Source organism: Stigmatopora argus, chromosome 1 (genome assembly GCF_051989625.1).
Source record: "Stigmatopora argus isolate UIUO_Sarg chromosome 1, RoL_Sarg_1.0, whole genome shotgun sequence".
Taxonomy (NCBI): domain Eukaryota; kingdom Metazoa; phylum Chordata; class Actinopteri; order Syngnathiformes; family Syngnathidae; genus Stigmatopora; species Stigmatopora argus.
The window spans coordinates 2,866,625-2,880,084 of NC_135387.1; the positions used below are offsets into that span (position 1 = coordinate 2,866,625).

Genomic DNA, 13,460 nt, shown 5'->3' on the forward strand with positions numbered 1-13,460 from the left:
CGGCATAGTCCGTCTTGAAAATTACTTTAAATCAACACAACAATATATTTGCTTGTGCAGCTAAGTTAGCGCAATGAAAGTGGCACACACCATTTTACCGGCTGTAACAGGCTTGCTAGCTTCGGAGTTGACCGCCCTTTCTTAATGAGGTCCATTTTTTTCTGGAAAAGTCCGTCCGGACAATAGCTTTGTGAACAAATCTGCAACCAAATCTGTCAGCCATTGTGGGTGGAGTTTGCGATCTCTGGCTGCCTCCACATCCGGGCATTGGCCCGCCTACTAGCCAATCATAGTTGGTGAAAGCAATGAGGTAAACCAGCCAGCAAAAAGTCTAACGCCTATGAAAAATCATTGTGGGGTTGCCAACTCGAAATCTGATTGGTTAAAAGCAACAGTCTTGTTTAATGCAGCAGACCCCGCAGAACTGATTGTGAAGGCTTTGAGGCAGATCTGATCTGGCAACAAATAATGGCTGAAATATGATTGGTTAAATGCTTCAATACGAAAACACACATCTGGAAGCCGTGCAACCAGGGGGAAAAGCAATGAAATGAAGCTAACAGACCATTTGGAATAATAAGTATTGATGGACAAAATATAATATGATTCAGGTATTTCTTAGGCCAGCAGAGAAGGCCTTGAAGGCCCTGACGCCCGCCACTGTATATGTATATATAAATATATATATATATATATATATATATATATATATATATATATATATATATATATATATGATCCTGGCAACAAATAATGGCTGAAATGTGATTGGTTAATTGCTTCAATATGAAAACACACATCTGGAAGCAGTGCAACCAGGGGGGAAATTAATGAAAGGAAGCTAACAGACCATTTGGAATAATAAGTATTGATGGACAAAATATAATATGATTCAGATATTTCTTAGGCCAGCAGAGAAGGCCTTGAAGGCCCTGACGCCCCGCCACTGTATATGTATATATATATATACTATATATGTATATATATATATATATATATATATATATATATATATATATATATACTATATATGCCACTGTATATGTATATATATACTATATATGTATATATATATATATATATATATATATATATATATATATATATATATATACTATATATGTATATATATATATATCAGTGGCGGGCCGTCAGGGCCTTCAAGGCCTTCTCTGCTGGCCTAAGAAATATCTGAATCATATTATATTTTGTCCATCAATACTTATTATTCCAAATGGTCTGTTAGCTTCCTTTCATTAATTTCCCCCCTGGTTGCACTGCTTCCAGATGTGTGTTTTCATATTGAAGCATTTAACCAATCACATTTCAGCCATTATTTGTTGCCAGGATCAGAAATCTGCCTCAAAGCCTTCACAATCAGTTCTCCGGGCTCTGCTGCATTAAACAAGACTGTTGCTTTTAACCAATCAGATTTCGAGTTGGCAACCACACAATACTTTTTCGCAGCCATTGGCATTTTGCTAGCTGGGATATGTCATTGCTTTCACCAACTATGATTGGCTAGTAGGCGGGCCAAAGCCATAGTGAGGCAGCCAGGGATCGCAAACCTAACCCACAATGGCCGACAGAGGCAAAAACAAATGGATTTGGTTGCAGATTTGCTCACAAAGCTTTTTTCCAGATGGACTTTTCCAGAAAAAAATGGACATCATTAAGAAAGGGCGGTCAACTCCGAAGCTAGCAAGCCTGTTACAGCCGGGAAAATGGTGTGTGCGCCACTTTCAGTGCGCTAACTTAGCTGCACAAGCAAATATATTGTTTTGTTGATTTTAAGTCATTTTCAAGACGGACTATGCTGGAAATATGACAGGACAGGCTTGACTTTCATCATTAGCTTCAATGGCGATAGAAAAGAAGGAAGAAAGAAAGGAGGATGGATATTGTGTACAGTTAAAAAGGATTTTTGGTGAGTATAATATGGCTATATTCCTAAATAATATTTCAATTGTGGGCCTGGTTCTGATATCTGAAAAGCTCCAGTGTTTGTATTTAAGCTCCAGTGTTTGTATTTAATAACAAAATGCTGCTAGGAAATGGATTTTACCCCATTTTACCCCAGTTTAATTTTTGGCGTTTCACCATTGACGTCCATCGCTGTCTTTTCCCCGGAAAAATAACCCCCCTGGCCTGGTTGAAATGTCTCAAACGCTCCAGTATTTGTATTCAATCAATAAATGCTGCTAGGAAGTGGATTTTACCTCATTTTAGTGCATTTTTTTGCCGTTTCACGTATGGGCGTATATGGACGTATCGACGTTCATCGCTGTCTTTTTACCGGGGAAATGATAGTCCGGGCCCAGTTCTGATGTCTAAAAAGCTCCAGTATTTTTATTTAATCAATAAATGCTGTTTTCGGCTGGATTTTACCCCATTTTCTGGCAATGTTTGCCCGTACGCCATTGACGTTCATCGCTGTCTTTTCGCGGGAAAATCACTCCCCTGGCCTGGTTTTAATGTCTGAAAAGCTCCAGTATTTGTATTTAATCATGAAATACTGATAGAAAGTGGATTTTACCCCATTTTTGTGCATTGATTTATTGATTGTTTTCTATGTGTCGCAGCTATAGCTGCAGTAGAGGTTTTATAGCCATAAAATAGTTTTTGAGGGTTGGATTGATACGTTGAAGGCGCTACCAGAAAATGCACGGACCGCCACTGATATATATATATATTAATCACTTTCTGCATGGCCTTTTTGTCTGCCGCCGTGCTTCCAGCGTACCACACTGTGATGCAGTACGCCAGGATGCTCTCTACAGTGGTTCTATAGAAGGTTATCAGAAGCTTGGTGCCCAAGTTGTTCTTCCTAAGTACTCTGAGGAAATGGAGTCGTTTCTGAGCCTTCTTCACTACTGCCGTGATGTTTGTAGACCATGAGAGCTTATCCGTGACGTGGACCCCCAGGAATTTAAAGGACTGGACCCTGTCTACACATACTCCATTTATGAGGAGTGGGGCCAGATCTGTGCCGTGTTTGCGAAAGTCCAGGATTATTTCTTTAGTTTTCGTAGTGTTCAGTGTGAGATTGTTCACCGAGCACCACAAAGACAGTTTGTTGACCTCATCTCTGTAGGCCGACTCATCCCCTTCTGAGATGAGTCCGACCACAGTGGTGTCGTCAGCGAATTTGATGATGGCGTTGGACTGGTGTGTGGGTGTACAGTCGTATGTGTACAGGGAGTACAGAAGAGGACTCAGTACACAGCCTTGAGGGGAGGCAGTGCTCATTGTAATGGAGGAAGAGAGGTGGGGACCAAGTCTAACAGTTTGTGGTCGGTTGGTCAAGAAGTTCTTTATCCAGCAGCAGATTGAAGAGGATAGTCCAGGTGGGAGAGTTTGTCAGTCAGTGTCCGGTTTTATGGTGTTGAAGGCTGAGCTATAGTCAATGAAGAGCATCCTCACGTAGTTCCCATGGTGTTCCAGGTGGCTCAGTGCTGTATGTAGAGCAATGGCAATAGCATCCCCAGTGGACCTGTTTGCTCTACAAGCAAACTGGTGAGGGTCAATTGAGGGAGGGATTGTGTAATAACTTTGCAGTTTATATAACTGTTAATATATCCATAACAGCAATAGACGGCGGAGCCAAGGTAAAACACGTGCAGCTCTTTATTGCAAACCTCCAACAACACACACACACACACAAACCGGACACACAACACTACTACTTCCGGGTTACGCTGTGCTACCCCACGGCTCCAGGTGGCGTGGTTAAACACTCTTCCATAACCCGAGGCAACTATCATTATCAATATATTACACTCCTCCCCCTTTAACTATGAAGTTCCTATTTAGACTTAGCACTCAACTCCAACAATTATCTTTGCCTCATTAACTTTTTATAATTTTACTTCTCAACTTGTAACTAAATTATTACTGCTAACACAACCATTAGACTCAATATTCCAGTCTTTGACATTTCAATCTCAGGAACTCTTTTCACATTTTTGTATGAACAGGAACTCTTTTATTTTAGGAACGACGTTCCTCACAACTGACCGATCACAAATTCAGTCGCTTCGGAGGTGCTCTATCTCTCACTGGGTATCTGCGCCCACACACCTCTGGGGAACTGACTGCTCGGTTGTCAGGTGTAACTGTCTTGTCACCGGCCACTGAGCCTGGCGAAGATGTTACACGTGACTCTTCAGGTGAGTACGGGCTACCACCTACTGCTCCAGGTGTGCCTTTCCCCCCCACATCTGCGTGAACCACCACAGGGTACTTGTTTGTGATGTCCAGCTGCTCATCCGGAAGCTCCAATGTCTCTGGTCTGGACGGTTGGTTGTACAGCAGATGATCAATGTGGATCGAGCGTCGGCTCACACCATTCCACACCAGGTAGGTGACTGGTCCGAGTCTCTTTTCCACTGTTCCTTTTGTCCACCTCTCCTTCCCTCCACGGAAATTCCGGATCAGAACTGAGTCATCCTCAGACAGATGTCTCAGCTTGGAGGTGGTTCTATCATGATAGTGTTTCTGCTTCTCTTGTTTTGCTTCCACCACTCGAGCGAGATCTGGTTTCAGTAAGCTGAACCTGGTCCTGATTTGACGTTTTAAAAACAGTTCCGCTGGTGCACATCCTGTAACAGTGTGCGGTGTACTCCTGTATGCTATCAGGAAGTTAGCTAGCCTGTGCTGCATAGTTATTGTGACCTTTTGTTTCTTCTCCTCGAGTACTTGTTTCAGCAGTGATGCTTTCACTGTCTGAACTGCTCGCTCTGCCGCTCCATTGGAAGCGGGATGGTAAGCTGGTACCAAAGTTTGTTTTATTCCGTTGCTCAGCAGGAATGTCTTGTACTCCTGCGAAGTGAATTGAGGTCCGTTGTCAGAAACAATCTCCTCAGGAAGCCCGTAGGAAGAAAAAATGTTCCGCAACACCTCAATCATTTTGGCTGCTGTGGTTGTTGCCATGGCGATGACCTCCAGCCATTTTGAATGACTGTCCACTAGTACTAAAAAGTGGTGTTGGTCTTTCTCTGCAAAGTCAATATGTATTCTCTGCCAAACTCTAGTCGGCCATTTCCAGACGTGTAGAGGTGCGGTTGCAGGTAGTTTCCTCACACTCTGACAGGCGTCACATTGTTGTACTGTATGTTCTATGTCACTGTCCAACTGCGGCCACCACAAATAGCTCCTGGCCAAGGCCTTCATCCTGCACCCTCCCGGGTGTCATAGGTGAAGATCATGCAGTAGTCGCTCTCTGTGTGCTGGTGGAATGATAACTCGAATTCCCCACAATATGCAACCTTGTTCCACCGACAGTTCATTTTTCCTGGAAAAGTATGGTTTCAGTCTCTCGTCCTTGTTTTGACTTGGCCATCCAGACCGAGTCAGCTCCAGTACTTTGCATAGGACTGGGTCCTTGAGAGTGCTCTGTGCAATCTCTGTAGCTTGCACGGGAAGCTCATCTACTACTGAGAAATAGAAGATGCTGTTTTCCTCCGCGGTGTTATCCTTCCCCTTCCCCGGCAGTCTAGATAACGCATCTGCGTTGCCATTTTCTGCTGACGATCTGTACTCTATACTGTAGTCACTTCCTCCTTCTTCATCTTCCTCTCCAAAGTCGTTGTCTTGGTCATCACTACCAAAGTCATCTGCTGAATCATTTTTGGTTTTGGGGAGTTTTTCCTCGGAGTCCTCACTTTCATCCTGTGAATCCTTGGAGCGCTTGTGCTTTTGCTCACGGGTTACTGCACGCACTTTCTTGGGCTTTGAGTCACCATACTCCTCATCTGCATCGTTACCGCCCCTTGCTGGTATAACTGAGAAGATGCGTGCCCAGTCCAATTTGAAGCTTTTGAGCCAGTTACGGCCAAGTAGGGCTGGTCTGTCACCTTTTACAATCACTAATGGTAGCTCCCCACCCTGGGTCCCATATTTTACCTTGGCCGTCACTTGTCCCATCAAAGGAATGTTCTCTCCGGAAAAAGTTGACAGCTGCACTTTACTTACTTCCAAAGACAGATGAGAGAGATGCTTCTTATACACAATTTCAGAAACCAGTGTTACAGCCGCTCCTGTGTCCAGTTGCATGTCGAGAGGAGTTCCTTCTAATATGACCTGTACCGTCATTTCCTTCCTCCAATTCCCGACAGCATTTGTGGGATACACGGCATTCAAGCGATATGACTCCCACAGTTCATCATCTGCACTTCCTGTTGTCTCATTTTTATTTCCTTTTACATACTGTGTGTGTCCTTGCCAATTTTTAGTTTTACACATCCTTGCTATGTGTCCTCCTTTTGAACACTTGTAACATGTCTCTCCTTTATACCTGCATTCCTGAGCGGCGTGGTTGCTTAGTCCACATCTGTAACAGGGTTGATGATTTTCTCTTCTCTGTGGTCTGAATTTTCCACTTGTGGTTTTACTTTTCCAATCGCTGGTGGCTGGTTGGTATTTCCACGCACTTTTGCTTGTCTTTTCCTGGTCAATCTTATTTAATGTGGCAGGTTCTTCCATTTTGCTAGCGAACTCCAACGTACTCTTTGATGCCATCTCCATGGACAACGACAGTTCACATGTTTTTTTAAATGTTAGATCTTGCTCCGTGAGTAATCTTCTCTGAATAGCTTCCACTCTCAATCCACAAACAAATCTGTCTCTCATTGCTTCATCCAACTGGAGACCAAATTCGCAGTGGCTGGATAGCTGCTTCAACGCCACGATATAATCCGACACAGACTCGTTCTCTCTCTGATTCCTCTTTTGAAACTTGAATCGCTCCGCGATCACCAGCGGTTTCGGGTTGTAATGAGATGCTAATCTTCCACTTAGCACCTCATATGAGAGGCTACTAGGCTTCTCTGGTATGCAAAGGTTTTTTAACAGTCCGTAGGCCTCTGCACCTATTATAGACAGGAACACGTTGGCTTTTTTACCTTCCTCCACTTCGTTGATGATCATCCATTGCTCAAAACGTTCCAAATAAGATTCAAAATCTTCTTTAAGTGCCTCGTATTCGCCGAGATTTCCCAGGAATCTGGCCATGATGCAACGCCGCCGTTAGCTTAGCACTCGTGCTAATGCTAGTCTGCAAAGTCACGTTACCTCCTTGTAACGCCTTAATCTCCTCGTCCGAAACTTTTAATCCCTACCGCTGGAAAGGGATCCCATCCTCGTCGCCACTGTAATAACTTTGCAGTTTATATAACTGTTAATATATCCATAACAGCAATAGACGGCGGAGCCAAGGTAAAACACGTCCAGCTCTTTATTGCAAACCTCCAACAACACACACACACACACAAACCGGACACACAACACTACTACTTCCGGGTTACGCTGTGCTACCCCACGGCTCCAGGTGGCGTGGTTAAACACTCTTCCATAACCCGAGGCAACTATCATTATCAATATATTACAGATTGTATTCCTGATATGGCGGGCTACCAACCTTTCAAAGCACTTCATCATCACAGGCGTGAGTGCAACAGGCCTATAATCATTCATGCTGTCAATGGTTGGCTTTTTGGAGACAGGGATAATGGTGGCAGATTTCAGACAGGATGGAATGATGGATTGTTGCAGGGAACAATTGAAAATTTGTGAAGACTCCAGCCAGCTGGTCAGCACGGGCTTTGAGCACCTTCCCAGGTACTCCGTCTGGGCCAGCAGCCTTCCTGGTGTTCACAGACCGCATTACCAGTCTCACGTCCTGTTCCCGGAACTTCATATATATATATATATATATATATATATATATATATATATATATATATATATATATATATATATATATATATACATATATATACATATACATATACATATACATATACATATACATATACATATACATATACATATACATATACATATACATATACATATACATATACATATACATATACATATACATATACACATACACATACACATACACATACACATACACACACACACACACACACACACACACATACACATACACATACACATACACATACACATACACATACACATACACATACACATACACATACACATATACATATACATATACATATACATATACATATACATATACATATACATATACATATACATATACATATACATATACATATACATATACATATACATATACATATACATATACATATACATATACATATACATATACATATACATATACATATACATATACATATACATATACATATACATATACATATACATATACATATACATATACATATACATATACATATACATATACATATACATATACATATACATATACATATACATATACATATACATATACATATACATATACATATACATATATATATATATACATATATATATATTATATGGATCAATATTGAGCCGCAACAGCTCTCGCAACTACGGCAAGCAGCCCCCGACTCAATTTTCCCTGTAGAAAAAGTAGTGCGCAGTGACTGCTGGGATATATAGTTCTTTTGTCAGCCAATTGACAGCGGGCGTCATTTACTAGGGTGGATTTACAAAAGAACTCCTGCCACTAGATATTGGTGTCAACAGAGCATTCAGAGCTAGACTGCGAACTATATATACAAATATATTATATATGGATCAATATTGAGCCGAAATAGCTCTCGCAACTACGGCAAGCAGCCCCCGACTCTATTTCCGGTGCGCGGCGAATGCTGAGATATATGAAATGGCGTTTCAGTTCAGTTGAGCTCGATCTAGCACAATAATTCTATGTTCGACGTCATTCCCAGTGGAAGTCTCAACTGTGGTTCGAGCTTTCAGGAAGGCAGAAATTACTGACTCGATTAATGATGACTCTGGTGAGACAGAGACGTGCGTGTTCGATGCCGCATTCGCCCACCTGTTCAACATGAGTTATTATGCTATTGCTGTGTCCCGAAAATACTAATACTTTAACCTCGGAGAAAATAAAAAAAAAAGTTGTTTATTCATGTTGGGAGTGAATGGAGTTGTCAGAAAGCTGATTTGTAATCTATTAATAAAGTTTGGCTGACCTAACTGACTGTTTTGTTGACATTCCCTTTAGCGCAGCACCATCTAGTGGATGCATAACGTAATCCCAGCCTCTACTGTAGACCCGTATAATGCGGTGCGGTAGACCAGTGTAATGCGGAGCGGTGCGCCTTACAATGCGGTGCGCCTTATACGTGGAAAAAAATTAAATGTGTCATTCATTGAGGGTGATGGCGGCGCCCTGAGCGAGCAATGGCAGGCCCAAAGTGAGTTTTTTCACGTTTAATGCAAAATACGTTTTTTTTTCTTGAATGTCATTCATAGACGACACAATACATTTTGATTAGCGTTTTATCTGTTTATTATTTCTCTATTTTGAAATAAACAACCATATCGGCCGCATTGTTTTGCGCTATGGTGTTTCGTCTTTGTCACCTTGCAGTTTTGTGCATGTCAAGTCTAATTTGTGCGCATATAAGCTGTTGCCTCAATTCAGTCATCATTTTTTAGCGACAAATACGGCGTATATGTGAGAAAATACGGTAATTAGTTTCTGTAAATAGGGATGGGAAAACCACAGAGAAATTATTCAGAAAATGGAACATTCAAAATCCAAACCATGTAGCTGTTTGGAAAGTAAAACATTTATTATGTAACTTACGGTCTGTTATATTTAGTGTTGTAGAGCAAATAGCTTTTCCATAGTCATTCACGGCAATGCATTTGTATGTGTCTTCATCTGCTTCCGTTACTCCACGGACCTAGATGAACACATACTTTAGCATGTTACAAAGAAAAAGCAAAAAGCATATTCTGGATGTTTTGGAATTTATTCACCTCCAGTATGTACTCCCCTGTTGAGTCATCGTATTTAGTTTGATATTTTGACTTGTCTGAAACATTGTCTTTTCCTCGCTTCCATGTCACTTGAGGTTTTGGCTCCCCTGTTACCAAAGCCTTGAAAATAACTAATTTTCCTATAGGATGTGTAGGAATAGTGTGTGTTTTTTTCATGCTACGGAATACACTTTAATGCTGAACACTAGTAACTGTGAAGAACAATTTTGGTAGAAATATAAAAACCAACCTTCTTGGACATTTACTTGGTTTACTTTTCGTTTGAAATCTGGGACGCTTTTCCCCTCTGGTATGTTCAATGTATGTTGTGTGATGATCACCCCAGGAATTTTAGATCTTCTCCGGATTGCACCTGAACAAACACAGGTGTAAATAAATGTCAATCCGAAAACTCAGCAGCAAATAACTTTCCCAGAGTTATTTTTCTTAACCAACAAAATGTCAGGGATGTCAACATACTGTGTACCCATGTATTTTTCAGAGATTGATTTTCTTCAGAATGTCATACTACATAAGTTGCCTTTTGTCACTAAGAAAAAATAAATCATTTGGAACACCGGTTATCCTAGTCAGGATCGTCGGGTGCTGGAGCCTATCCCAGCTGACCTCGGGCAAAAAGCAGACTATAGATCCTAAATTGGCCTTCAGTCAGTCGTAGGGAACACACACAGACAGACAACCATGTACAATCAAACTGCCACTAACAGGGAATTGATTTCCACACTGCCCACACCAAAGTCAGGCAAACGAACCAGGATACCATTAATGGAGTGGTTCTTAACCTGGGTTCGATAGAACCCTAGGGGTTCGGTGAGTCGGTCTCAGGGGTTCGGTGGAGCCTCCGCCGCGGAGGTCAAGACACATAGACTCTTCGTGTCTATTCACGATAACATGCCCGCTTGACCCTGGCTGCACATGACATTGCTTGGCCAATCAGTGTTGCGAGGAATTTATATATCTTGAATTTGAAAAGAAATCATATATTATTTTACACTAAAGTAGGGTTCGGTGAATGCCCATATGAAACTGGTGGGGTTCGGTGAATGCGCATATGAAACTGGTTGGGTTCGTTGAATGCGCATATAAAACTGGTGGGGTTCGGGAGCTCCAACCAGGTTAAGAACCACTGCATTCGTGATTATTGAAATAAATGTCACTTTATATTAGATTAGATTACATTAGAACTTTATTTCATCCGGCATTCAGGAAATTTCTTGGTTGCAGTAGCAAGACAGACACAAGACACACAAGACATTGTAGACCTAGGTAAGAAACTGGAGACACACACAGGAAGTCCACAAGGTGGGGACGACAACCTGACAGGCCAGCTGCAGACTGAGACTGAGGTTACCACACAGTCCCTGAGTAGTCTGGAGGTTTTAAAGATTATCTTCCTTGCCTAAATCCTCCTAAACTCTCCTATCACCTAATCAGCAGCAGCGTAGAGGCCAGTGGGGGGCTTCAAAGAACACAAGCAGCCCGGCAAGCACCGGCAGCTCCTCCATTTGACCGAGGAGAGATCTCACGCTCCCATAACAATGATGGAATGCTCGGTCTGGAGCGTTGCCTCTTCTCCCGGCACTATCGTCCACTGCTTACAGCTGATCCTGCGTGCATGATAGCAGTGGACGCTAGCTCTGTCCGTCCGCTCCCCCCTTCTTAGGATGGGTGGGGGCTAGCCAAGAACAAAGGAAGCGGAGCGGGCAGCGGCCATTTTGAGAGCGGTCGAGATGAGGCCTCCCTTCCAGATAACCTCCACCGTCCGGGAGTCAAAAACTACCACGTGTTTTGCTGCTTCCTCTGTATGAAGATTATTGTCGAGGCAATCCAGCTTTGACATTTTGGTGCCGAGAACCCGAGATTCTTCTCTGCTTTCCGGCCACGGCAGATCGACAGAAGGATGGATGGCTTGACGTCGGCTACTCCAGCCTTGAGAGAGGGTGATCTGGCCTGCTGGCCCGGGAACAGATTACGAATTATCCTTTCGTACAGAGGAGGCACCAAAAACGGTAAGGCACTTTTTAAAATTAATTTATAGAATCCAACCCAGCATAAGGCCCCGTTTCCCTTCGAGGAAGGGAAATGCTCCATTCGTCGGAGAAAAAAAAGTTGCATATACTCTTCCCTGTGTGTCGGGGAGGCTCTCTCTGTGTGTCGGATTGATGTATAAAAGTATACAGCAGGATAAAAGGCTGTGTGTCGGCCTATCTGCCTGAAAAGCAGACATAGGAGGAGGTCGCACCTCCCCGCCAAGGGACTTCGAGGGTTGTGTTAAAAATATAGAAGATATTGTTATACAGTGCCAAGAGAATGAAAGAGCTCAATATAAAGAAAACATATATAGAATAATAACTATAAAACTTGCAAGTAATCTTCATAAGGAGAAATTCAAACCAGAGCACTAGTGACACGCTCATAAATCACGTTTGCCGCGCAAAACAAGAGTATAAACGACTACTTAGGTGGGTAAATAAGATAGTAAATTAAACGGGACGTCCCTAGAGAAGGTGAGTAAACACTGCCGTAAATAAAAAGTCATAAATGCGTTACGGGAATAGCAGAATATGCAAATATAATTATTTTTAAGATAAATAAAAATCTTCAAACAAAAGAAAATTTTCCAAAAATGGGATTGAAAAGCAGCAAAGAAGTCCCAACCGACATGAAGTTTATGCTTAAACATTTTCCTGATAATTGCACTTATATGGAAAAGTGGAGGAAGAATAAGGAGTGGGATGGGAGACTGTTGGAAGAGCCATTACAGGCCATAAAGTGGAAATTGCAAGTGGAGAAAGCTATTGAAAATGGAAAAAAGGAGAAGGTATATAGAGAGTTTCAAGATATTCAAGTTTGGATCGTCCAGGCCTAATTAAGGCATAAGCAAAAAATTATTAAGAAAATTAAACAAGCTGAACAAAAAACAAGTATGACAGCTTTGATTGATATTAGACCCCATGAAGAAACACTGGCCCCCTCCTCAGCCCCCCGCTCCGGAGACAGACCGTACCAGGCTCCACTCGCAAGCCAGGAGCACGAGGGGGGAAGGCCTGGAATGCAAGAAATCTCAGGTTACATCTCACCACACGATGAAGCAGGGAGTAGCAGTAATGGAGAGACAGAGAGGCAGGGAAAGAGGGGAAGAGAGTTGGAGACAGAAAGTTGACAATGTAACATATTAGTGACAAATTATGGGTCCTCTAATAAACACTGAAATTTATCATTAGGAAATGATTAAGAAATTGCTAAGTAGAAGGTTAGTTTCTCTAAATTTTAATTGTGGTAAGAGTGAGCTACAAAAATGGCTCTTATATTAAATAAACACAATCTTGGAGCAGAATAGCAATTCAACAAGTGCAATTTAGCTATTTTAGCAAAAAGAGAGTGAATTGCAATTTAGACTTAAGTATTAAGAATTATCCAAAGTATTAGGTGAATTGTACCTGACAAGTTTAGATAAAATAATTAATTTAGGATAGGCATAATTTCCCTGAGATGCAATAAACATCATGAGATGTCATCAGTGCACGGATGATATTTCATTGTTTTGCCCATCAACAGATGAAATATGCTTTAGTGTGAGTCATATTAATAACGATTAGAATATCACGTATCGCCTAAGAATCAAACAATTGATGCCAACCAAA

At 41.8% G+C, this 13,460-nt stretch overlaps 1 pseudogene across 1 annotated transcript in view; it reads right to left on the reverse strand.

Annotated features, from left to right (window-relative positions):
• The window catches only part of LOC144074287 (immunoglobulin-like and fibronectin type III domain-containing protein 1), a 45,779-nt pseudogene that overhangs the window by 24,556 nt on the left and 7,763 nt on the right, over positions 1-13,460 (reverse strand). Inside the window, exons 2-4 of the transcript XR_013300269.1 lie at positions 10,046-10,168; positions 9,796-9,935; positions 9,620-9,719 (exon numbers count right to left, since the gene is read on the reverse strand). The product of XR_013300269.1 is annotated as an immunoglobulin-like and fibronectin type III domain-containing protein 1 (transcript). The remainder of the gene's footprint in view (positions 1-9,619; positions 9,720-9,795; positions 9,936-10,045; positions 10,169-13,460) is intronic.